This window comes from Gymnogyps californianus, chromosome 13 (genome assembly GCF_018139145.2).
Source record: "Gymnogyps californianus isolate 813 chromosome 13, ASM1813914v2, whole genome shotgun sequence".
NCBI classification, from domain to species: domain Eukaryota; kingdom Metazoa; phylum Chordata; class Aves; order Accipitriformes; family Cathartidae; genus Gymnogyps; species Gymnogyps californianus.
Genome location: NC_059483.1, coordinates 20,388,302 through 20,413,807, shown reverse-complemented (window position 1 = coordinate 20,413,807; position 25,506 = coordinate 20,388,302). Strand labels below are relative to the sequence as shown.

At 35.6% G+C, this 25,506-nt stretch overlaps 1 protein-coding gene across 1 annotated transcript in view; it reads left to right on the top strand.

Moving 5' to 3' along the window:
• CENPP (centromere protein P) overlaps positions 1 to 25,506 on the top strand; it is a 150,612-nt gene that overhangs the window by 113,861 nt on the left and 11,245 nt on the right. The gene's annotated exons all lie outside the window — the stretch shown is intronic.

Below are 25,506 nucleotides of genomic sequence, written 5' to 3'. Positions count from 1 at the left end.
TTCTTGTGATGTTGAGAATTAGTGAAGAACTTGAGACTTAGAGCACTTAGTCTTTGTGTCCAAGACAAGGCTTAGAGTATGTCCATGGGTTTTCTCTAAGGAAGTCTTGAGGCGATTAAAAAATGTTTTTTCTTAATGTTCATCAGTCTGGCTTTATATGTAGTCTTTCACTTTGGAGTTAGTCTTATTATAGTTACTTATATTGTATAAATACAGGATAGTACTATTTCAGGAACTTGAACTGTGTTTTTGCCTGAATCAGATATTTTTTGAAAGTTTGTGCATCTTGATATTTTCTGATTTATATAATAGGTCAAGTTTTTGGTACAAGTTGCCTAACTTTTCTTTAACATAAGGCATGTGACTGACTGCATGTTTTTCATGCTTTCCACAGTATAATTCTCAAATTTTTTATTCTCATGTTTTTAGATGGGAAGTTGGCAGTAAATAAGCTTAAAACAGTATGCTTTTACTTCTTTCTAATATTGTAGTTTGTGTTCAACAATTTTAATTTTAAAATATTATAGCAAATATATATATTAATTTGCAGAATTTTGTTAAGCTAAGCTAATGTTTTTATTTCCATATAAAGGGAATTTGAGATGCGTCTTGCACAAATCCACATAACGTCTCATGTAATAGCAGGGTCTGAAATTAATCCAGACTTTAGTTTATTGGTTTCTACCCATTAGAAATCAGTTATTCCAAAATGCTATATAGACTTTATACTGGCCTTTTATTTACAGAAATTACTGTTAGTTAACATATTGAATAGATGCAGAAGCTTGTACTCTGCATTGATGATGTCTGTTCTTTTTCAGAAAGTGCTTGTTTCTTAGTACCTCAGCTTACAGGACAAATGACCTAATGTTTTTGGTTTCTAACTTACTTGCATGGTAATGACTGGCTATAAAATTACACAGTAAACTTCTGTTCCACAAGTTTGAATGAAACACACAAAGAGCCCTTAGGGAAAACCGAATATACAAAGAAAAGTCTTGAACATGTGTATTCATTCTGTTGAGTTAGTGACATCTTAATTATGGTCACATTTTTATAGTATACTTTGTAATAACGCCATAGTTATGTAGTTACAATGCTGCTACATTACATCTGTGCTTTTTTAACATTTAACCATTTCTTCCTCTGACCAGAGATGTATAATGGCATGACTGAAATACCTTTCCACTCTCTATGCATGTATTTTTAAAAGTCAGGAATAATATAGGGTGAATTACATTACATTTACTGTACAAACGATGTCGCAGGGTTTTGCTGTTATACTTCAATATAGAGTAAAACTCTATAGTAAATCCAATTATTTTAAAGTGAAACTTGTTTTCATAAAATACATTATAATTACAAATAAAAAAAACACAACAGAAAACAACCCCCCAATAATATGTCTTTATAAACTAATCCTGTTCATATATGTGAGTTTATATGCTATATTTTCACGCCAAGTTAACTCTTCAGTACTGAAAGCTTGATACTGCTACTTTCAACCAAATGGTGTTCCTTGCATGCAAAATACTGAGCTACGTTTCTAAGTTTCTTTCCTTGGCTTATTTAATAAGTGCTGTCTCACATTTTAAGGCCCAGATTGTGAATGTCATACAAGAAAAAGGCCTTAAATGCATTGGGCCTTTACTGCCCATGACTGGAATCCTCAGATTATCTATCAGGAAGTTATATTTAGTATAGTGCCAGCCAACTTTTAATTTGGGGAAAATTCAACCTATTCAACTTCTACGACTTTTGTACTAAATGATTACATGTCAAAATAAATTTATAGATAGCTAATATAATGAAATTATTATATGTTTGTGTTGCCAGATACTCTCAACATGGCTGCATTGCTATACCTTTTTTAATTTTACACATAAATGTTTAGATCATGCAGAGTATGTGTAAGCACTTTTATTACCTTTACTTTTATCATGTAATGTGTTCAGTAGTTTGTAGCTTTCAAAATGTTTATCTTCAGTAAGTTCAGTATCTGTCACTATGCTATTGTGTTAATGGAAATAGTTAATTTTTAAAGTAGTGCCCCTTTAGAAATACCAGAGTATCAGAATTTATTAAATAATCTATCTTTATCTATTCAGTCTAAATTCAAACATGTTTATAAGATGTCAAGGTTATTTCTTATGATACACAGGGGTTAAAGTGATTTACCAAGATTTTTCACATACTCTTCTTTAAATTTATTGCATAGAAATAAGTTACATTTAACCATACCAGCAAAACTAATTGCACTTTCAGTTAGTTTAAGCTTGAAGTGCATGGCAAACATTCATACCAAACAAAAAGCAGATCAACTGGTATTGCATACTTTATCTAGAAAAGCATTTATGTTCAGTATTGCTAAATATAGCTAATATTATTTCATACATATTTGCAAAGTTAACATGTCGTTTAAGCCATTCAACACCATGCTTTAAGCAGTAATTTAAAATTTAAAACATTTTACCTTGTAATCTAACCTAACAGCAGATTCTGCTTGGTGTCATTTAGTCTCCAGTTGCAAATGAAACAAAATCACAGTGATATCTTTAAAACAAACAGAGAAACAGTAGGGATTGTTGAAACATGTTAGATGATTCCTTAGTTAAGTCTGAAATAGCTTCTTTCCCTGGGGACAAAGCGCTGTTCTGTTCTGTTCTGTGTGCAGAGAATCAGCTTATACTGTTACTCGGAGAAATAAAAAGCTCACTTAAGGAAAATGAAAAGCACCACAATATGTTCGGTCCGTAGGCTGACAAGGCACAGCTGGAAATTCTCTTTCAGTAGTACAGTTGCTTAAGGAACAGGAAAATGGAGTGTTTTCAAAAGACACGAAAAATGTGTATTTTATTCAGTTCTGGTTTATGTATTTAGAAATTTAGTTTCCAGGTGGCATGATTTTAATGTAGATTTATTATTTAACAGAGATAATACATTTTGACAAGTGTAACTTTAACCTAAAAACATTTATTAAAATTAGAGCTTTTTTCTTCAATTCATATTTCTTAATCCACTCCTGCCCTTGTAGCCTATAATCTATAAGCAGCAAACCTTTTTGTTGAAGTTTTAGCATGGAAAATTTTTCTTTTGTCCATTTACAGCAATGGTTTCACCATAAGTTGTAGCTTATGCATGGAAAATAAAATGACTGAAGCATTTTCCCTTCATTTTTTTGTAAGGCTAATTACATCCTGAAACATGATCCTGAAGCACAGCTATGCAGAAGCTGCAGTGAAGTTAGTAATCCAAATATGAGAACTGAGTGTAGGGGGAAGGGAGGGAATAATGGTACATTACCACAAGTCCTTTGTATGCCAGCAGAGCCTTTTCCTTCATCCCCAGATAGAGCTTCTGCAGAGTGTCAGTGTTTGATGAGATGGTGAGTCTGCTAAGCTTCAGAAATGACAAATTTACCTGGTAGATGGAGTTGTCTGAGCTCTTCTGACATTAAAAATTTGTTGTTTGCTTGAATTCATACTCTGAGGAATGTTTAGACAGATAGTCATGGAATGGTATAACCATTGAGTTAACCATAATTGTTAGCCAGTATGTGGTGGAAAGATACAGGGAAAACACATTGTCTCTTAAAATAGTCATTCAGTTTCTACAGCGCTTTGCTTTGCAAAGTCAAAAGAAGAAATATTAAACTTTTGTAGTTTATCTGGCGCTGTTTAAAAAGAATGGAGATAGTTATACTTAACAAATGGAGCTAGCATCTGAAATGAGATAGCACAGTTCAGTACCTGTACTAAAAGCATTGATTTGTAAAGGGTGAGTCGAACAATAGGACAACAGTTCTAGCACAAGTGGGGAAAAGAATAGCAAATTAGATCATCTTCTCATGGTTATGAATTTCAGGTTAAAAACTTTATGTATTTAAACGATGGTGTATTTATTAGAGACAAAAGTGACAGCATTCACTTCATTATATATTTAAATGCGGCTTCTTACGCTTCTGATCACTGTCTCAAGATCATCTTCTGATAGTGTTCAGGCACACATCTCCAGAAAGCCTACCTAGCTGGGACACAAGATTGCCTGCTAGTAGGCCAATAAGGTGGATCTGGCCAGCCTTTGCTCATGTGAAGCTCTGGTTTAATGCATCTGCTTTGGATGTGGTATCTCTGATTGCTGAATTCTAGTAAATCCTTAAAGCTGGACTTTTTAGGTAATGTCATCTCTGTATTTTTTTGAAAGGTCAAAATCTTTCAGCAGCTTTCCAGAACTGAGTGGGACACCGTCTTGTCTCCTCTGCTAGATCATACAGTGAAAAGCCTGCATCCTTTAGGCAGACTGAAGGATCTCTTATGGTGTTATTGAATCAGTATATAGACTTCTCTAAAACAGATATTTTAGCATGAGCAGTGAAGCACAAAAACTTGCTAATTTTAAGGATCTGAGATCATCTATTCATCTGTTATATGTGTATTCCATAGTCTGGTTTTCGCACAGAAAGCAATTGCTGGTAAGCAAACACTTCCTCTGATAATGTTACTGCTTCTAATATGCAAGTAAAAGTCCTGGAGGCATTATAGTTCTGGTGGTATCAATGTTTAGCCTTCCTTATGGTCACCTTTAAATCACTGTTCTCCTTTAATATGCATGCAAAAATGAAGTTTCTCCTATATGTATCTGGTGCCATCTGGCATTTCTGTTACACTGAAGTTAAAATATCCGAACAAAAGCCTGTTGTACTAAACAAATAAATAATCTAGCTTGTTCTTCTCCTTTGTCCCTCTAGTTACCTGGCATAAGTGTGGCTTTGTGATCTTAGTAGTACCTGCCATTAGTATGAAACAGAATGCCTATGAGGCCGTTGCTTATCTTTTTCTCAACTTTTCTTAAGGAAGAAATAAAGACAATCTGAGGGATCTGCAAAAACATAGCTCCCTCTTCATGAAAATGACATTACACTTTCCTACAATGAACAATAATGTTTGAAAATTGTAGGAGCTGTTAAAGAGAGTGTCCCCATGATTACCTGATACCTGGAGGGTTTGGGGGTTTTTTTAATTTGTAAAAGTAGTATCTGAAAATGGACATTATCTGCTGCCTTCCAATAAGATTTAAGTGTATGTAAGATTAATAATTAAACATTGTTTTAATATTGTTATTTACATTAAAATCTTCCATGCAAACTTGCCTGTCATAATAACTAAAGAAAAAATACTGTATATTCTGCTAAAACCTCAGACTAGGATGGCCTTGCAAATGATTTCAGACATATGCAGTTCAGGTAATTTCTGTTTGAGTGAAAAACATTACAGTATCCTCAGGGATCTAATGTTTTCTGTGTTTATGTGAATAATTCACTCTGAGAGCAGAGCAAGTTGCCAATATCTGCTTCGTCTGTAAGTACTGTTATGTCTATCTATCCCATATGCATGGCTAGTCATTTGAATGAGTTGTGCAATATGAATGTTATTGTCTACTAAGATGCTTTAATGTGGAATGGTCTCCTTTGAGGAGAGAAGAGACAGAGTAAACAGCAGTGACTAATAATTAAAATAACTTTTTATTATTTTATATCTTATGGCAAACTGCCACCAGAGCACTGTTGCTTAGTGTCTTGAGCAAGAGCCATAGGATGTGTGAAATGAATGTGGAAGCCTGGAGCCTCTGGCATGGATTCTTCATAAAATCTAGGCTGATCTCTTTTCCTTATAGCTTGTTATTTGTAGAGGGACAAGGCTTTCCCTCTTACTTTGCTGAAATTATCCAATGGAAATTATTCAAGGAAATCTTCTTCAGTGAAAAAGAGGGCTTAGAATTTGGATTGGCATCAGGCTTGTTTATAGTGGTTACAACAGATTTTTATAACATGTCTAACTGTACCTATTACATGACAACCAATAGTAGAAATAGGCTTTTAAGCAATTTGATACAGTTGAAATAAATTTGTTTTCTATTTTTTCCTCAAAAGACCTTCTTTTCAAACACTGGTCTAAATCTCACTTCTGTGAACATAAAGGATCCCATGAGTTAAGGCAGCAACACTCCTGGACCCCTATACTGGTATAAAGTATTTTTTGAAATTTTAGGTATTTCTAGTAATTGTAATTGGTTCACTATTTCTACTTGAGTTTTCTGATCTGTTGCCACATTAAGTAGAAATGAAATAAAGAATTAGAATCTTTTAAAAACTATACTAGGGAAGTGTGTAAGAGCAAGTGTGCTTTTTAAGCTAGCCATATCATATGAATTTACGTTATCTCCATATTGTTAAACAGCCTAGTTATGGCAATATGGAGCAATAGTAGGATACTTTCTTCTGCTATCCCAACAGAACTTGTTCACCTCAGTGGGCAGTGTAACTATAGCCTTTTTGTACCAAAAAGTTGGATTCTTTTAAGTATCAGTGTTCTTGGCACAGGATGAATTGAAGCACAAACTTCAGATGATTTATATATTCAACAGATTCCCACAGAGATTTAGTTTTGGAACTACATATACCATCGATAACATATTGCTCTCCTCTGTATCTGTATGTTTGCAGTCATTTCCTCAGACAGTAATAACAGATAAAACTTGTCTACTTTTGATGCCTACTCCTATACCATGAGGGAATACAAGAATATTTATGAACTAGAGAATAATATTTTGTGATCTTACGGAATTACTTCCAAAGTGTGAGTGGCAAAAGGAATCTTTTTTGCTGCTGCTTTTTCTTCACCTTTAAGCATAGCTTTCTACATTGCTTGTCCACAACATCAGATTCTAATTTTTCTGAATTTCCTGAGGGCATCAGTAGCCTCTTTTCCTTTCATAGCAAGGAGAAGTATTAGTCAGTGTACAATAGTACTATTGTTGTTTTTCTTTTTATCAATTGTGCTGCTTCCTGCAGGAATAAATGGTGGGAGGAGAAACTGAGGTTCACTACTGTGGCTCTGTTCTAAATCTCAGAGGGGGCATAAAATTAATGTATAAGTTAATATACTAGAATCTGTGGTGTTGAAAGTGGCTTATAGATTTTCAAATTCTGTCTGAAAGGCCACTTAAATACGTGGAGCATGCTGAAACAGGAGGAACAACATCTGTTCCTTAATCATCTTTAAAATGCCTGAAGTGTAATACCGTAGTCATCAAAGAAAGCCAGCAGGCCGAAAGAACATAAGGAAGACATCTTAAAAAAATAAAAGAAAATAAAAATTCTTAAGCAAAGTTAAGTAGTCAAGCATATGGGATTGGTCAGTTTAAGAGTGGAAATTTGAGAGATGATATAGGAGTATAGAAAGAGGAGTTTAAGTCACTTTTTATGGTCAGAGCTTACAGAGACCATGAAACGTCAGTTCTACATCATACCTTTTAAAAATGTAATCTTTTCTCAGCATAATGGCCAAACAAAACACGAGTAGAACATGAATAGCCTTCACCGAGCCAATTTAATGCCAGGGGTAACTTAGCTTATCGTACTAGAGGAAAGAATGCATTTATTTTAGACAGTCGCTGATAATTTACAGTATTGCTTAAATTACCATCTTAACTTACTGTATGAGTGTACTCAGGAGGTCATGTAGGTCCTCTAGACCAACCTGCTGAAGATTGAATTCACACCAGGTTTTTGTTCAGTTGGTTTTGAAAGGCATCAAGGACAGAGTTTACACAACTTCTCTTGGCTGCCAGTTCCAATGTCTGACTGCCATTGAGAAAAAATTTTTCTTTATCCCTCATCCTTCTGAGGATGCACCTCCATAAAGAGCTGTGCTTTGTATTCTCTTTGATATTGCAAGGCTACTCTTAGAATTTCCCTAAGCCATCTCTTCTCCAGGCAGAACCAGTCTCTTATTTCTATTAATAGTTAGCAAACCCTAAGGAATTTGGAAGTGGTTCAAAAGGGTGTACAGCATGCTTGGTTATAAAATGTGATTGAAGATGACATTAAAATAGGCTTTCAAAAAAATAAAATCAATGCTACTTCAAATGGATATATATAATTTTTTAATTCTTTTATTCCATGTGTTCTGATCAAGATTAGAGAAAAGGCAGTGTGTTTTCATGCCAACTTTGTTGGCTCTCTGAGTGCTCTTGGCTCTAAGATCTCTCTAAGTAGAACTTAGAGTCAGGATTATTTGCAGGGTTGACTCCTAACTAGTGATGAGTTGCCAAGTTATGATGGTTTAGACAACATACACGGCAGCCATGCAGTACAAGTTTTGGAGATATCTTTTTTTCTTGCTTTGGAGTAAAACAGAGAAAATGTTGACTAAGAAGATGGAAACTGTATAAGTGGACAGCATCAGAGTTTTCTTATTTTTGAAGCAAGTCATGACAGACTGTTTCTGTAATTTGTACAAAAAAGCCCAAAATGATAAGCCTGTGGTGTTATGGATTCTGAGCACTTGAGCTTTTGTGGAACCTGTGCATATGGAGTACACTTATAGATTTTTAATTTTCTTGACATTAATTCTTCACCCCCCCTCTTCCCCCCCCCCCCCAAAGTTATCTGGATATCTTCCCCCAAAACATTAAAAAGAAGAGTATTATTTGTAACATGAATCTCCATTTTTAAAGTTTATTTTAAAGTTATTTCAGAATTATCTGAGAGTATTTTATATATGTCTGTATTTAGGTAATGATTTATGTGTAATTTATGCTACGTGTTGATGTTGTCTTGTTGAACAGTATTAAAGGAACAACATGATGTTCCTTGCAAGACATCAAGCTGTGAAACGTTCTGCTTTCTGCAATTATAAATTGATTGTGAGAAATATCATATACAAACGTTGGAAAGTCCACATCTTCTGCATGACTATGCATATCCATTGCCGGATGAAAGGGAAGGGATTTTTTACAATATCTACACAGAGCGTGACCCATCCTTCCTTGCTCGGTATGTCACTCTTATAGGTAGCATATCTGTCACCATTTCAGTTCCTCTCAATCTCCTAATTTTGTTAGGACACTGCTGCTTTTTGTTTCTTTTTACAGACATAGATTTTTCTTGTCTTCCAGATTGCAGTACCTTTACTGAAGGTATCCTTTAGTTACCTATTAGTCATATCTTAAGCTCCTGAGCATTTTTCTTCAAATCATAATGAAGGTGCCAGTCATCACAGATACCTGCAGTAGACCCAGTGAGGTTTTATCTTGTAGGGCATGCCCTCCAAGATATCCTGACAAGGCAAGTGTCACTGGCCCCTTGAATCTTAGGAAATCCTCTCCTTACTGTCACTGGCTAAACCTTAGGTGAAGCACCTCCAAGGCAGTGACATTACTGCCTTGGTATTATTGTCTTCCACCCTGGTCTTTAAACAGGGCTTGCAAATGGAAATATCAGCTCAAAGCTCAGTACCAGCCAAAGCAGCATATACAACATCAGTAATTATTAGGAAAAGATTAGAAAACAAAACTAAAAACATTGTTATAGCGCTGTTAGGCACTTGAATCTAGAATGGTACTCATGCCACATTTCATCTCTAGGTCCTCCACCTTTATACAGTGTTAGGATTTCAGGATATGCAGTCCACCCACTCTCGTAGTTCTTCATCAGTGCCAGAGAGAGCACCCTAAGTCCTTCTGACCACAGAAGACAGGCAGACACAAGTATGATTGGAACATAAACAGATTTCTTCTCCAGGCTTTATGATCAGGTACAGAGCTGCGACCTAGGGTGCCCCTGAACAGCCCTAATCACATTATTTGCTTTACATTATATGCCTTTATTCCTTTTCCTCCCCTTTTCCCCTTACAAATTCTTTTCTGAGTCACTTCAAAATATATAGCCTGCCAAGGTTTATAGCTTCCCTGTTGACCCAGTTTTGCAGACTTTATACCTTTGTTTAATAATTATAATATGATTGTCCCGTCATTTTTCCCTTGAGCATCAAGGGAAAACTTGATACTACCCCTCCCCCATTTTTAATTCTGCAATATTCTGCCTTTTCATGTTGCAGTCTGATCAGTGGCACAACAGGTCAGGGTGGGCCACCTGCATATACAGTACTCTCCTGTTGTTATCTCTAGTGTCTTGAAATCCTTCATGCTATCTTCCTAGTGGTGCCACAGGTGAGCAGTAGCCACATGCATGCATACCTTAGCATACAGTTTATCAGTTTCCTTATCTGGAGGGGGAAAACCCAACTCTGTACACTATCACCTGTTACCATGTCTCACCTGGTACCAAGAAAAGAGTACATTCTGTAGCTTGAAATGTTCCACAGTCATCCTTATTTTTAATAGCTTTCTCTCAGTTATCGTTAATACGCATTTCCTTATGCCTCCTGTTTTACTATGTTATTTAGAGAAGGGCTATGTTGAAGTTGGATCCGTTATTTAATTTATTCCTAAAACACTCATGAAAATATTATTTCTGTGAGTCAAAAAACACATCTGCATTCAGGAATTTAAGGCTATTTCTGTTTTGTTTAGGAATTTGAAAGAAAAGAGATGGAAAAGAAAATTATACCACCATTTTTTTAACCTTTCAATGTAATAAAAGAATGTAATGAATTTTTTAAATTGCTTTACTCTTAGTTGTATCTTAGATGAATCTTTGCAGTTGCTGGCTGGTTTTGATCAGAGACAAAGATGGAATCCTAAACTTTGAAATTACTGATGGTTTGTTTTTTATTTTTTTTTAGATATAACACACAGGTTTATAGTTGGAAAAAAATAGCAATGGGGAAAAAAATAAATTTATAACTGTTAAAGTCAGCACAAAACATGAGATGGAGAATTTGGGATTGGCAGTACACTGCATTTCTAAAACCTATAGCAGTTACTGCATTCCTTTTTGTAATCAGCGGTCACCAATATCCTTAAGGAAAAAACATAGGAGAAGGAAAAAATGTTGCTGGGAAACCTTAAGAGATATTAAAACCAGATTTTCCTCACATACTTAAAAATATTAACAATATATTGCAAAAAGCATTGAGTATTTCGTTAGGTGGGAATAAACCTAAATTTGCAATATGAGATGTATGTAGCTAGGATCTATTTACATAAAAAAGCTTGCTTTTCACCTGTAACTGCATCCCAGTTCCAGTTCTTCACTGAAGTGAACGGAATATATAAAATATTAATTAGTACTAACTTTCTCAAGACACTAATTATTGCCACAACTCAATGTCTCTTGGTTATGTTTCCATTCATTCCCACAGCACCATTTTTAGTTTGAGAGATGTTTTTCTCACTTTATATCTAAAATGCCAATGAACAGACAGATGGAAGTAATTTGTAAACCCTTTCTTCAGGAGCTACCTGAAATTTGAGGCTGGTGTGTTTCACGTACTGCCTCTAACTATGTGCATCAGTGAAGAAATTTAGTAGAATTTTTATTATTTCATTGTCTAGAGCCTGTTCTCTGTGGTGTTCCAAAGCAAGTTGTCCACCTAGCTTGAATAAACACAACTTTAAAACCCTGACTGTTGTGAGTAAATGTGTAAGATTTTTGCTGTCCTTCTGTCTTTCCTTTCAAATAGTACCACTTCTTTTTTCAGGTTCAAATGTTGACACTTCCCTGTATATTGGGCAATTATATTTCAGCTATTTGCTGACTTGTATTTTGCCAAAATATTCATCTTAGCAACTGAGCATGTCTTCTGTGCGTCTAAAATAGCACAATGAGCTTGGTTTGGGGTTTGGTTTTTCTCATGTGCCAGTATTGAGTATTGTTACTCATCAATATAATTTTGAGGTTTCTAACTTTTTCCTAGGATAATCATATTTTGCAGCATAAATACAAAAATTTGAGTAATTTAATTTTTTTTGTCCTTGCCGTAGTTCACATAATATTATCTCTAATTTCTGCTGTACTCAAACTTTGTATAAGCTGAAGACTATTTATACAAATATTTTTGCATTCCTATAAGTTTGTAGTCTTGGATCTTAATTTCAGCAAGTGCCCATTTAATTATGGGAATATAAATCTACATCAAAGACATTGCTCTAATATTTTCAGACATTGTAAGCTTTTCTGTTCTGGGGAAACCCCATCACATTACTAGTATCATTCTGATAAATTTAAAGTTCTCTTTTCAGTTCTTGTTGCTCAGAAATACCCCCTAAGAGATTTTCTCCATTTCTTTCTTTCGTAAAAATCATTTTCTCCTGTAAACTATGAAGAATTCAGAATGGTTCAGAAGAGGAGTTTGAAGGTCATAGAAACCTCAACAGTTGCTGAGTTTCTCGCAGACAGATGTAAGCCTCCTGTAGGCTTTCATTCATGTCCTGCCATTGCTTCTTATAGACAGTTCCGTTTTCTTCAATAGGCATACCCAGACCAAAGAGAGAGTGTTTCTCTTAAACCATTAAATAAAGATTGGACTAAAATGAACATATAGAAAAAGTCTGTATTTTAAATATAGAAAATTAATATAACTTTATCTGTGTGTAAATACTGAAAATAGATTGTTTAGAATTCATTAAAAATAAGACTATATAATTATTCTAATGGTCTTTCCCTATTTGTTTGCTCTTTTCAAAACAATGATTTGCTCTCCATTTACTTGGTCGTGCTTCGTTGCACTTTCCATTTGTACGCAAAATGGCAAAAAAAAGTGTCCATATAGAACACTGTATACATCTCTAAAAAGTGAATGCAACTTTTTATAAACGTCTTTTGTATACTGTTGCCATCTTAAATTGTATCAGAAGTGAAATAAGAAAATTAATACTTAATACAGATAAAAATGTTGGTTTGAGACCTCATCTGGTAGACATTGTTGGGTTCTTGTGGCTTGCTTCTTACATCACTTTTGTTTGTTGCCTGAGATCTTTTCACATTGGTTTTAATATTACGTAGAAATTAGTAACAGGATACCTCTCCACTGAGAGACTGTCTCAGGAAGGAGATGTCAACTGAGGGCACAAACATTTTGAAGCTTTTTAGTCAAAAAGAAGGATTTGTTGGCAGCTGGTACGAGAAGACACTTTGAGGAAAATAACAAAGTTTGCTTGCGGTTTCCTTTTAAATCTAAAAATTAGTTGTCTTTGCCTGTTGATTCATGTTTTCCCCATTACAAACAGTGGCACCGAATGGTTTGTTTGGGTGAATTAGTGGACAATGGCAAAAATTACTTGTACAGCAATTCTGTAGTGCGCTACCAGTGAGAATTTGAAGGGGCAAAATGGCAGGGATGTGTGTGTGTGTGTGTGTATGGACACATATCTAATTTTTAAATCTAATTTTTAATACCTGTCGTGGTTTAACCCCTGCCAGCAACTAAGCACCACGCAGCCTCTTCCCCCTCCCCCCTCCTAGTGGGGTAGGGAGGACGAGGGAAAAAAAAAAGTAAAACTCGTGGGTTGAGATAAGAACAGTTTAATAACTACAGTAAAATAAAATACACTACTAACTAATAATAATAATAATATTATAATAATAGTAATGAAAAGGAATATGACAAAAAGAAGAAATAACACCCAAGAAGAGACAAGTGATGCACAATGCAATTGCTCACCACCCACTGACCGATGCCTGAGCAGCGATCCGCCCCTCCCGGCCAACTCCCCCCAGTTTATCTACTGGGCATGACGTTCCATGGTATGGAATACCCCTTTGGCTAGTTCGGGTCAGCTGTCCTGGCCGTGCTCCCTCCCAGCTTCTTGTACGCCTGCTTGCTGGCAGAGCATGGGAAACTGAAAAATCCTTGACTTAGGATAAGCGCTGCTTAGCAACAACTAAAACATCAGTGTGTTATCAACAGTATTCTCACACTAAATCCAAAACACAGCACTATACCAGCTGCTAGGAAGAAAATTAACTCTATTCCAGCCGAAACCAGGGCAATACCATATTGGTATTTTTATGATTATCACATTTCTAGAGATTTATAATTCCACAGTGCACAAAATTCAGGATTGAGTACAAGTTGAAAACACCTCATGAAGTGATTATTTATGTTTGCCTTATGATCTGACTAGCATTTGTGGCCAAACTTGTGCAAAATGGGAGTTGCATATTTCCTGAAACTCTACCACAATTTCCCCCGTGTCATCCTGATGAGGGAAATGCTAAAAACAAACAAACAAAAATCACCAGTTTCAACAGGATATGTTATTCTGCATGACTGTGTTTGTCTCGTGTATAAACATATCTTGTTGAAGGAGATTAGCATTGTTTGGTTTTTTCCCAGAGCTCAGAAAGACTTTGCCAGTTTACCTTTTTATGGTAATTTCTATCTGTTCTTTGCAGTAAATCCTTTGCATTCCCTTTCCTTTGTTAACTGGAGGACTCATCAAATGACTGAAGAACAAGTAGAGTTATTTCTGAAACATCGAGTTTTCTTATCATGATACAGGATAATGAGGAGAAGCTTGCAGCTGAGGAGGGGAGTGGTGAGACAGCGTGAGGGGGTTCCCTCTTAATTGATTATTACTGTTGCGTCAACACATCCCATCTACTGAGTCTCCAAACCTAGTTTAGCTCTTGCACTATCCTGTGTCTAAATGCTTGCACAGCATGGGGCTTTTTGTTTCAAAGCCAACAGTTATTTCTTTTGGAAAATGGCAATCTGGCTAAAAATCAACCACTTCAGAACTGAAATATTGTTTAATTGCAGCAGCAGGAACATCAAAAGTTTTCTGTTAATGTCATATCCCAAAACTCACCGTGTCTCAATGGCAGCTCAGACAAGCCTAACTTTCATGGAGATATCGGTCACTGTTCTTACCCAGAGCTCCTTTCTTCATAAAGGTGTTTTGTCTTTTGGCACTACTGCTTAGAGAGCAGTTCTGTATGAACGTTGAGCAGAGTTTTTGACCTGAAAGTATTTGCCTTTAGCCAGTTTCAATGCTCATGTGTTTTGAGAAGCACTTAAGCTATTTTTTCATCCTGCTTGTTCACCGTACAGCAGCTGTTTGAGTTAGCTAGCCATGTGACAAGATGAAATCTTCAGTGGCAGTATTATGCATTCCTGTCTGAGTGCTGGGGTGTGCTGTCTCCAGATTGTTATCCTGCTACTGGTTTTGTGGCTGTGCTATTAGTCATATTGAGAGAACTAATGCCGTTTTTTCATATGTTTTACTTTCTGGTCTGACACACGGCATAGCCACCGAAGCAGTTCTGCTGGCAGAGATGAGGGGGCAGTAGCTAGCTGATGGAGAGAAAATGGAGGAAAGCAGGGAGGATGGAAATAGCTTAAGCTGTCCCTGGATACTTGTTTTATGAAACCATACTTTAAAACAATGCATCTCCATACAGAAATAACCTGAGAGGTAACTATATGTTCTGCAAGAAACAGACTGAAACAAGCTACTTCTTTTTACCCTAAACAAGAAGTAAGATACCGTCTCCCAGTGAGTTGAAGGGAATTTGTTTTGAATCATCCTATATGCTCCTAAATAGCTTTTAATGACTCAGCAGTTTTATTTTATTATATTTATTTTCACTTCTTTCTTGGAATGATCTGTACTCTATACAGAACTGTGCCTCTAGTCCAGCTTCATCCTAGACATGGGAGGATTGGATGACCTGTAATGGTTTGCATTTGGGTAGCATTTAAAGGTCCCCATTGACACAGGGCCACTATGTACCGATCTTATATATCGAGACACGACTTGCTCAAGAGCTTTTCAGAGTTTTCTTGTACACATTAGCCATAACCTGTCTGACCAATTAGTTTCAGTCTATGTTACTGTGATGGATAAGTATTTTTTGCTTTTTCAAAAATTGTTAAATTTTATAATAATCTTTGAGGTTCATTTACTTGAAGTTTTGCTTCAAGTAGAGTGCTTTTTATTGATATAATTTTTCTCTCGTGTGTGTGGAATTTAACTGTTTTCCTCAGCTTCTATAGCCTAAAGACTTTTGAAAACCATGGAAACATATTCCACACATAGCAGACCAATTCAAACTGATGTTATCCTGCCTTGTTATTTTACTACTTGTAATTTTAATATGGCACAGTTGTCCATATGTCATGAATATGAGAGCAAGAGAGTTTTTGCAAATCATTTGTCTCAAAGAATAATGATTGCCTGACTATGATATACTACATGTGGAACAAAGGTACATTATCTACTGTATTTACTGGGATGAAGTGAGATTTTACTCTGTCACCTAGAAGTTTCAATTATAAGTAATTCTGTTTATATTAACGCAATTACTGCAGAGTAAAACTAATGAGTGTGGAAGGAACCAGTTAATGGATATTCTATATGTGACGAGCCCTTCATTTCAGCTGAAAGAGTGGAGTGTCAAAATATGTACAATAATTTGAAAAGAACAGCTCAGAGTAATTGTATGTGATTTTTTTTCAGTGAAATTAATGATCTTTCTGGTACCCCTTTATTTATATGTGTTTTAGCCTGGCAAATTTGTTTTCAGATTGGGTTTGGGTTTTGGCAGTTTGTTTTTTTTAATAAAAAATAATATATAGATATAGATGTAGAGAGTGTGTGGCATTCTTACCTTTCAGCAGTACTTTGGGATAATTGAATGAAAAAAAAAAAAATTTCATAGTTTCTTATGAAAATATTTCTGTTGTATGAGCTTCACTTAAATGATATCAGATCGAGTTTACAGCATCGTGGCTATACATAACATGCAGAGGTGTCATTGCAGAGTTTGTTGACATGTCCATATTAGCTTTAACTGGCTAGCTGAAATATCAATGGTGACAGCACAGGCAGTTTCAACCCATCTGAGCTGCTCAAGTAGGCAGGCCACCAAAGAAGGATGTACTGTTGTGGCTTCTCTATTACTGGTACTTGAATTAGCTGTACTAAGTCTAATTCATATGTGTCTGTTAATCAGACCTATTGCTCTACAGGCAAACATTTTGCAAAAAAAAAGAAAGCCGATTACTGAGGCAGTGTTTTGTCAATTGATTTTAATCTATCAGTTTTAACACAGTCAGTTCAAGAGCGTAGCTACCTAATCTTGTGGCTGAGCATCCATAAGCCCAACTGAAATGAATACAACTGAAATGGATGGAAAAAATGGACGATTAGAAATTAGTCTGTAAAGTGATGCATTGGTAAATGTCATACTCCTGCAGAAGTTACAATGAAAGGTGTGTAAAGTAATGCTGTAGTTTCTTACTTGTCAAGTAAGAAAATACTAGGATATAGAAAATGGAGTAATAAGAATTTGAGATTATATGGACCATATTTGGGGACATAATGTATGGATGCATAACGTTTGTTTATAGTAACATTTGTTTATTATTTCAGTGGCAGATTGGAGTGTACTCAAAAATGTTTGCTGCAGCTCTGAGTGTGATTAACTTATTTCCTCTTTATTAGTTGCTCATTTTCTACTTTAAAACATTTTGCTACTTCTGTACTGCTTTATCCATAATCCATTTACAAGCACATCGGTTGCAAGGTAACTTGTGTTGTTTTAACTGCTTAAGTGTCTGAAATGCTTTAATTGCCCTTTTTCCTTTGAGTGAATTTTTAAAAGATTGAGTTCACTAAAGCTAACTCAAAGCTGTGCCATGAAACAAGCCAGTAACTTGCAATGGAGTGTAAGTTATTTTTTAATTAACAAGTATTAAAAAGCTTTGATTAAAGCAAACCATATTTTACCACAAGAGTCATTAGCTTAGCAGCTCTTTGAATAGTGTCATAATTTAAAATTGTAAGGTTTTTTTTAACCATACCTTCAGAGAGTTTGGGAGTTGTTGGGGGTGCACGCTGTTTGATTTTTATTTTCTTTTTTTTCAGTTACACTGTAAAGTGTAAATTTTTTCAGCCACTGTGTCCTACAAAGTGCTGTTAACCTAAGATTAGTATTTAATATTTTTTAAATAATTCTAAAGCCTGTAAAATCTTGAAAAGGTTTCTTTATTTTTTTTATTCATAATTCAGCGAGGGGAAGACTGAGCAGAGCTACCCCTGCCTAGTGGTTAGAGCAGCAACCCTCAGCCAAGACAAAACCTGGTTTTCTCATAAAATTGCATTAAATAGGTAAAATAGTTTTTCTGTCTGTCTATCTTCCGGGCCGCAAAATGAAATGATTGTCATTAACATCTGTACTTTGTTCTTATGGGATGAAAAACAATTCATAAATGGAGTAGGTATTCACCTGTATCAAAGAACTGGTGCTTTTAACACTATTTTAACGCATCCATCTACGGTAATGCTCCAGCACATTCCCTATGATAATGCACCGTAAGCTTGTTCCCAGCAGTACAGCTCTACAAAGTATTAGAATAAGGGTAGAATTTGTTTTGTTCTGCATGCATGCATGAACTTAAATTTTCAATAATCAAGATAGACAAATGGGAAGAAACAGCAACTGTTGTCACCAAAGTATATTTACATAACAAAATGAAGATGTAATTGCATCCAGTACTGAATTTTTACCGCTATCTTAAAGAAAGTTAGCATGAATAACAGTAGTAGTGAAAATAAATGAAAAGATACAGTATTTTAACTGTGTGACTGACTCATTGGAAAAGGCTTTTTTTTCCCCTACATACTACACTGGTTATTAAAGCAGTTGGGATGACAGAAGGACTATTTGTGTCATTTTTATACTATATTTTAGAGCAAGCATTGATATCTAATTCTTTATTTGCTACTTTTTCTGTATTTCATGGCCTGTACTTGTATTACGCAATGTGTCTTGTACAATGCGGAATAAACTGATTTTGTCAGAAGCATTTGCTGGTTTTGTTTCAGAGAGTTGGAAGATTTTATGAGGTACATTCAGAGCGAGTACTTTGGTAATTGAATGTTATGACATCTTTGTCTCATAGAAATTAGCAGGAAAGATCCTATGGGTTAATAAGGATTGAAGTGTTAGACAGTAATTCTGAATTCGTAGGGCAGCAAGATATGTTAGAAGTGAGAAATGTGATTTTGGAGTTATAAGAGCTGTAGAGTTATCATTTGAATTATTTTTAAGAGGCATAAATATGTACGTAGTCTAGACAGTGCTGCTTTTGCACTGGCAGGGGCAGCTGCAAGTAAATGCTCATACAAGAGCTGATTCCAAAACAGAGAGGGGAAAAATAGAAAAAGCCAAAGACGAAGAATATGCTGGAGGCTTCAAATGTTAGTTCGCAGTGTGTTTTGGAAGAGTCATCCAGAGGTCTTTCTACAGGGGAAAAAATGAATATTGAAGTAATTCAGAACTACTTTTTAAATAACATTATAGTGCTTGACTTCTCAAATTTTTCCTACCTAACAATCGCATTATCTGTGTATACCTTAACAGTTCCTGCTATGAGACTCAGCTTGGGTTTGGAAATGTAGCCTGTCTTTGAGCATTACATCCTTGTCTTTTTATATGAGCTGGGGATAGCTATATGTTTAAATTCTGGGAATGCAAAAGCTTCCTTTTGTTGCTTTAATTTCCTTTTTCTTGAATTATTTTTACTCATCTGTCCATTACTATCAAACTTTTTGATCTTACTCTTTGCTCACTTGTACTTGCCCCCCCTTTTCCCCTCTTTTCCTTTTTTTATCCTTTCTCCTTTTTTTCCTCTTCGTTATTGTTGCTTCTCTCCCTCTTTTTCTCCATGTACATACAATAAAATTAAACATTGGATTTTTGGTGCTTCTCATATGACTTTATGTTGTTTGTCCTGTTAATATACCTCAAATAATTATAGGTTCATTAACTGCTGCTTGAATTAGAATGCTGGAAGTGTCTGCACTGTTGCTTATATTGAAATGGTGTGATAAAAGAACTTTTAAAATATTGCTCTTACTTTGTGTGGACACTTGACATTTTGAGTACCAAGTTAGTCTGTGGCATTTATTAATAGAATTAATAATCAATCATATGCATATGCAATTAGCAGGTCATCTGTGTAGGCCATCAGGTCAAAGCCTGAAGGGCATGCCCCTTTCACTGAGCTGCAAATACTATAGAAAAAAGAGAAATACCCCTGACATCAGTTGTACCTTCCTAAACTGACTTTCCTAATAACCCACAGGATTGTGGAATTGCTGAGCATGCCATTTTGAATCAAAGCAATGCATTGCTATATGGCATGCATTACTAACTTAGTCCTTTTGCAAAGCACGCTGAATTCCAACAGTCCTGAAGTCATTCCGCAACCTAGATCCATGATCATTCCGTCTGGAGTTGCCAGTAGCTCAGGCCAAACGGTGGCATTTTGCCATTGGTTTGTGTGGAAAACAGTCGGTAGCTGCGGGGAGAGTTTGCGGAGGAATTTGGGATGAGTGCAGTCAGGGACTAGAGGACTAGAGGGCTTGAAGGGTTCTTGTGCTTCCTCAAACCCAACAGTGTAAAAGCACATTCTGGCAAAGGCTGGTGCTCCAGTATCCACACTGCAAACGTGCATTATTCTACAGCTTTATGTTGTTGAGTTAGGACTAATCTTCTTGTTATTTTACAACTGCAAAAAGGAAAACTTTAAACATACACTAGGTTTATATGCATGAATGTTTGTGTTACTTTACTTCAAACTGATTGTTTGAAAAACTGAAGAAGAAAAAAGAGAAAGTTAAGCTGTAATATTAGCTAATTTTCTTTCAACTGGACTTCTACAAGAACAAAATTTATTGTTACCAACATTTGTTTGAAATGTTTCTGCAATGTCAGCCATTTAAACTCAAATAAAAAAATGCCTCAGGGTTGCATTGAAAGTGAATGAATTACACTGGCAGCTAGTATTAGTATTACTGTTACTTCTTTGTATTGTAGCAGTACCTAGCAATAAAACAAATATTTATACACACACATCACGGTACATTCTTGGTGACTGCAACTTTGGCATCTAAAACCCAAATAAGGTGGGGCATAGGAATATGTTTTTGCCTGGCAGCTGCATGTGATTTCTCCTAGTGGATACACTAAAGAATTCTCATCACTGCCCTAAATTCTTTTGTACTTGGCAGTATACAAATATTTGAGTCAAAATCATCCTTGTTCTGAGAGATTTAGTCTAAAGTATACTACAAAGTTGCAGAGTGAATAGCGTTACAGTTTTTCTGTGTAATGATAGTTCCTTATTTTTTCTTCCATTTTGTTATTTGGGTTTTTGCTGCTTTCTTATTGAAGTAATTTAGTAGATCAAAGTTTGAGGATAGTTGACCGTTTTTACAAGCCTATTATTTATCAGTGGATTGACAACTTTACACCCTTACACATACAATAATTATAAATTGTTAAATGTTTTTGTGTACTATAAACCTCTTCTTGTAGATGCTAGGGTCTTCTCAAGAATATTTCCTGTGTCACTCTTGTTTATACTAAGAATGTTTGATAAACTGAAATGTCATGCTTTTGACAGCCAGATTTGAAGAACTATATTTGGGTATTGCATGAAAGGAATTCAGTGGGTTTAAAGCTTTCAGGGTCTTTTCAACTGGACTGGCTCCTTCTCTTGTTGATAGCAACAGGCATGTTAGCATTTCCTGTTAATATTGATTTTCACATAAGCAGAATATTTGAGGCAACTGTTAAGTGTTAATAACCAGACAAATGAAAGCTACTGGGTGGCAAATTTTTGTTGAGACTGTCCTAAATGTAATGCTTTGTAGAACCATTAAAAGAGGATGTTTTGTGGCAAAGATTTTAATGTATCTACAGCATATGTTTTTACAGAAAGCTTTGCTTTTCACCTAATGCAGATGTTAAACCTTTTTCTGATGCTCAGGAATAATAATAATAATAATACAATGCTATTTGTGAAAATAAGCACTGATTTATATGAGAACGCATTTTACGTGCATAGCTGCATATGTTTAAGGAAAAATCTGGTCCTTATGGTAGCTAGATAAATGAATATTATTGTACTATGTGCGGTAGGGAATTATGCTGTGGACATTGTCATTCATCCACTGATACCAAATCTGGATGGACCTAAAAAGGGAGCATATCTTTATTCTTGAGTGCAAGTCACGCAAGAAGTTTTTTGTTTGTTTTTGTGCAAACACAGATTGCACCTTTGTCACTGATGTCCAGTGGAGATTACAGTACAGCTACTACTTTCTTAAGACTGCTTTCTTAAGATATCAGGGTCATAGTACAAGCAGATTTGACAGCTACTAATTGACCAAAACTCTCTCTGCTGTTAGACAGCTTGCTCTAAGTGACAAGAGATTGACCTCTTAAACAGTTTATATCTCTTGGTGAGAAATAAAAAGTGATATTTTGGATGTTCCAGGTGGGTCTATGGACATATGCGTCTTTACCAGGTAAGATAAATGTTTGCCCACATAGAAGCGAATAGCTCTTTCAGACTCTTTCAGAAAGGCAGTTCTCTAAGCTTTATTTGAGCAAGACTCCAAGTACCTTGCCTATACCTGATGTATTAATTAGCAGTCAGTGTTAATAAGTAATAATAACTGAAGTTTATTAGATTATTTTATTCTGTCCTCTACTGTGTGCCATGCTTCTTGCTTTGAGTTTCTCTCTGCAGAGTCTGTAGTACAAAAAAACTTGGGGGAGGGATGAAAGTGTTGATGCCACACAACAATTGATAATATATATTTTGAGTATATTGTATTTATGATAATTACTGGCTGGTTGCATGAACTGACTTGCTGGCTGATAAAGTCAAGGGAAAAATTCTCTCATCTGAGGCAGGTACATTATCTTTATAGGGAAAACATATCTCAAAGAACTCCAGTTACTGTACCAATGGGCAGCTGTTCTTTTAATTGTAGAAATTAATGGAGTTTTATTGATTATCAGTAGTTGACTGACTCTTGTCCTTAACTGTGCACTTTTATCTTCTACCTGATCCACAGTCAAGATGAAATAACCACAACAGTAAATGATCAACATAAGCTGAATACCTTGTCTAAAAACTTTTTTTAGTCATGCTTTTAAAAAAGTAAATGGCTAACATTGAGCTTATTTAGATGAACTAGATGTTCTTTGTTGTGTCCTATGATTTTTTTTTTTTTTTTTTTTTTTTTTAATGAATCAGGGTAGTTGGGAAAAAACTAACACAGCTTCAGAGCCAAGTCATTAACTAAATTCAGATGCTTTTGTTTATATTAAGTTTAAAATCTGCTGTCTGGACAAGCTTGATAATGTAAACTGTACAAAAGCAAGTTGGGTCACACTTGATTATCAACTTTTCTGTGGTATTTCAAGTCCAAGTTGCTTTATGCAATCCTAGACCCTTTTACTAAGCCATCAAAAAGGCTTAGAGAGAATCTTGCAGCATCTTCTATGCAGAAAAATATTTAAAGATCTATAAAGTAACTTGCTTCTGTTGTAATGGAAGAAAACACAAACTTAACTTCTCTCCTAAAAATGTCTTTCCTCCAGTCTGCTTCCTTCAGATTATTGAAAAATTGGCTCACGATTATTTCTTCCCAAATCGTTGATTCTTCATGCTGTTCTGTAATATGGCATCTTTTTTCCTTTCATAGGTTTTTTTTTTGTCTCTGTACTGTCCTTAACTGCTTACTGTCTCTTTTGCTAAATTAGACATAACTGCTGATTTCCACACAGTGCCTTATATTACGTTTATCATCAAGAAGTGTTTAATTATACTTAACTGCAGAGGTAAGGTAGGGGTTTCAAAATAAAATATAATGAAAACTAGTATGTCAGTAAACTTGTGGAGGAAGAACAGAACTATGGAGCTCTGCTGGTTTACTGTGGGTTTCCACCGAAAGGGATGCCTAGGTGCAGTGTTAATGCTCTCCCACAAAAAACAAATCAATTAGTAAGTCCTGGACTTGAAACTGTGCAGGTAACTACGCAGAGGATGGTTCTCCAGCCATCTTAGTATTAAGACAGTGTATTTTAAAAGTTAAATAAAATAACAAACAAGCCTTAAAACTTTAATCTAGAAAAACTGGGTTATTTAAACTTAAAATGGTAAAGAGAAGGCAAAGAGAAAGGCAGAGCTAATTCAGAGATACAGTTCTTCAGTTTAAGTGGACAGTCAATAATATCTGATACAGGAGTAAATGATGGCGAATGTGCTGTCCCTTAGTAGCAGATGGCAAGCTTGTTCTCTGTATATTCTTACACTGATCAATAAGTCTGGTAGACTTGTTTCCAGGAGGAGGACAGGCTTTTGTGAGCCATGCAACATCCAGGCAGTCAGTTCCAGACAATGCATCTGACTGGATTGCACTGAAGTTGATCCGGTAGCAGCAGAACCATTCTTGGTTTCTGGACTCCTTTCTAGCCTCTTGTCCATGGCCCACTGTAATCTTCAGGTTTGCCAGGGTCTGTGTCCAAGAGAGCAGCATTAATAGGTGAAGATGATTTTGGAACCTAGGGGTAGTCCAGGGTGTCCAGTGGGGAACTGCGAAGTCTCTGAAGGCAGAGCGAGCAAGCCTGCAAGTCTTTTCAGCTGTTCTGGAGAAGTGTATTCTAATTTCCAATATGCCTGTTTACTATAGAAACAAACACAGAATAAAGTACCTTGGTGCTGTTGCTTTTAGAAACATTTGTTTGTAAATGTGCACACTTCATTGGTCAGGAGTATAATTTTTCATAAACTAGTGGAAACTTTTGCCTCAACAAAGAGAAATAATGGAGAGAAGACTCATCTCTTCCCCAGCAAGAAAAAAGAAAACAACATCTGCAACTTCTGTGTTCACTGTTTATTATGTACCTCTTCCTGTTCTTTCTGAGGTTTAATTTTCATTTAAATCTATTTTTCCTCACATTCTAAATATAAACCTCTAGTATGTATTTAATTTATTCCCAGTCTGCTGTAATTAAGTTGCAGATAAACATATGGTTACCATATGACAAAGTGGTATTGAAAGGAAATGCTTTATAAGAGAGACAGTAGTATGTGTACTTGGGCCTAGGTAATGCTGGTTTAGCTCTTCTGTAGACATACAGCCTCAATCCAATTATGAAAATACAAATAGTATGGTAAATTAGTAGTCACATTGCAAATAGTGACAAACTGAATCATGTACTGTAGAATCATGGTTGAATCAAGCACGAAAAATAATGTTATGGAAATGTGAAAGAAGGAAAATTAATGGCAACGGAAATAGAGTTGGGGCCAAAAAAGAGAAGCTGTAATCAACTGGAGGATAAAAAGGAAAAAAGAACAAAGCAAAGAAACATCATTGGCAATTTGCTAATGCTACATGGGTTTTGGGCTGGCGATGAGTAAGACTTCCTCCCAGTTGGTTTCAGGTACTAGTGTAGAGCATTGACTTAACCTTAAGAGGTATTTGTAAGATTGAATCTTAGCGAAGTGATCTATAACTCTTGAGTTACAGATCTGGTCTGCTAAAAAATACAGGTCTGAAACTAGGTGGATGCAGAGCAATTTTCATTCAAGTACCCAGCTGTATCTATACTACTGGAGGAAACCAGGCATATCCTGAGCTTGTAAGGGAATTTCGGTAAACATTTTCTGCAAAGATTTCCCTGTCCAGGTTGGCATTCATACTGTTACTCCTCAAGTCTGTCCCCAAAATTCTCCTTTCCTCTACTAAAAAGGAAACATGCATGTTGGTAGTATCGCATGTGCTTTTAGTTTTAAAAGATAGGAACTGAGCAGTGTATGAGATGTAATATGACTGCCACACAGACAAAACTACTTTTTCATTATGCACATCTCTTTGTAAACTTGTTCTTTGATTCTAATCACGTTTGTAGTTTTGTGTAATTTGCATAACACAGATCGCCAGCAGGAC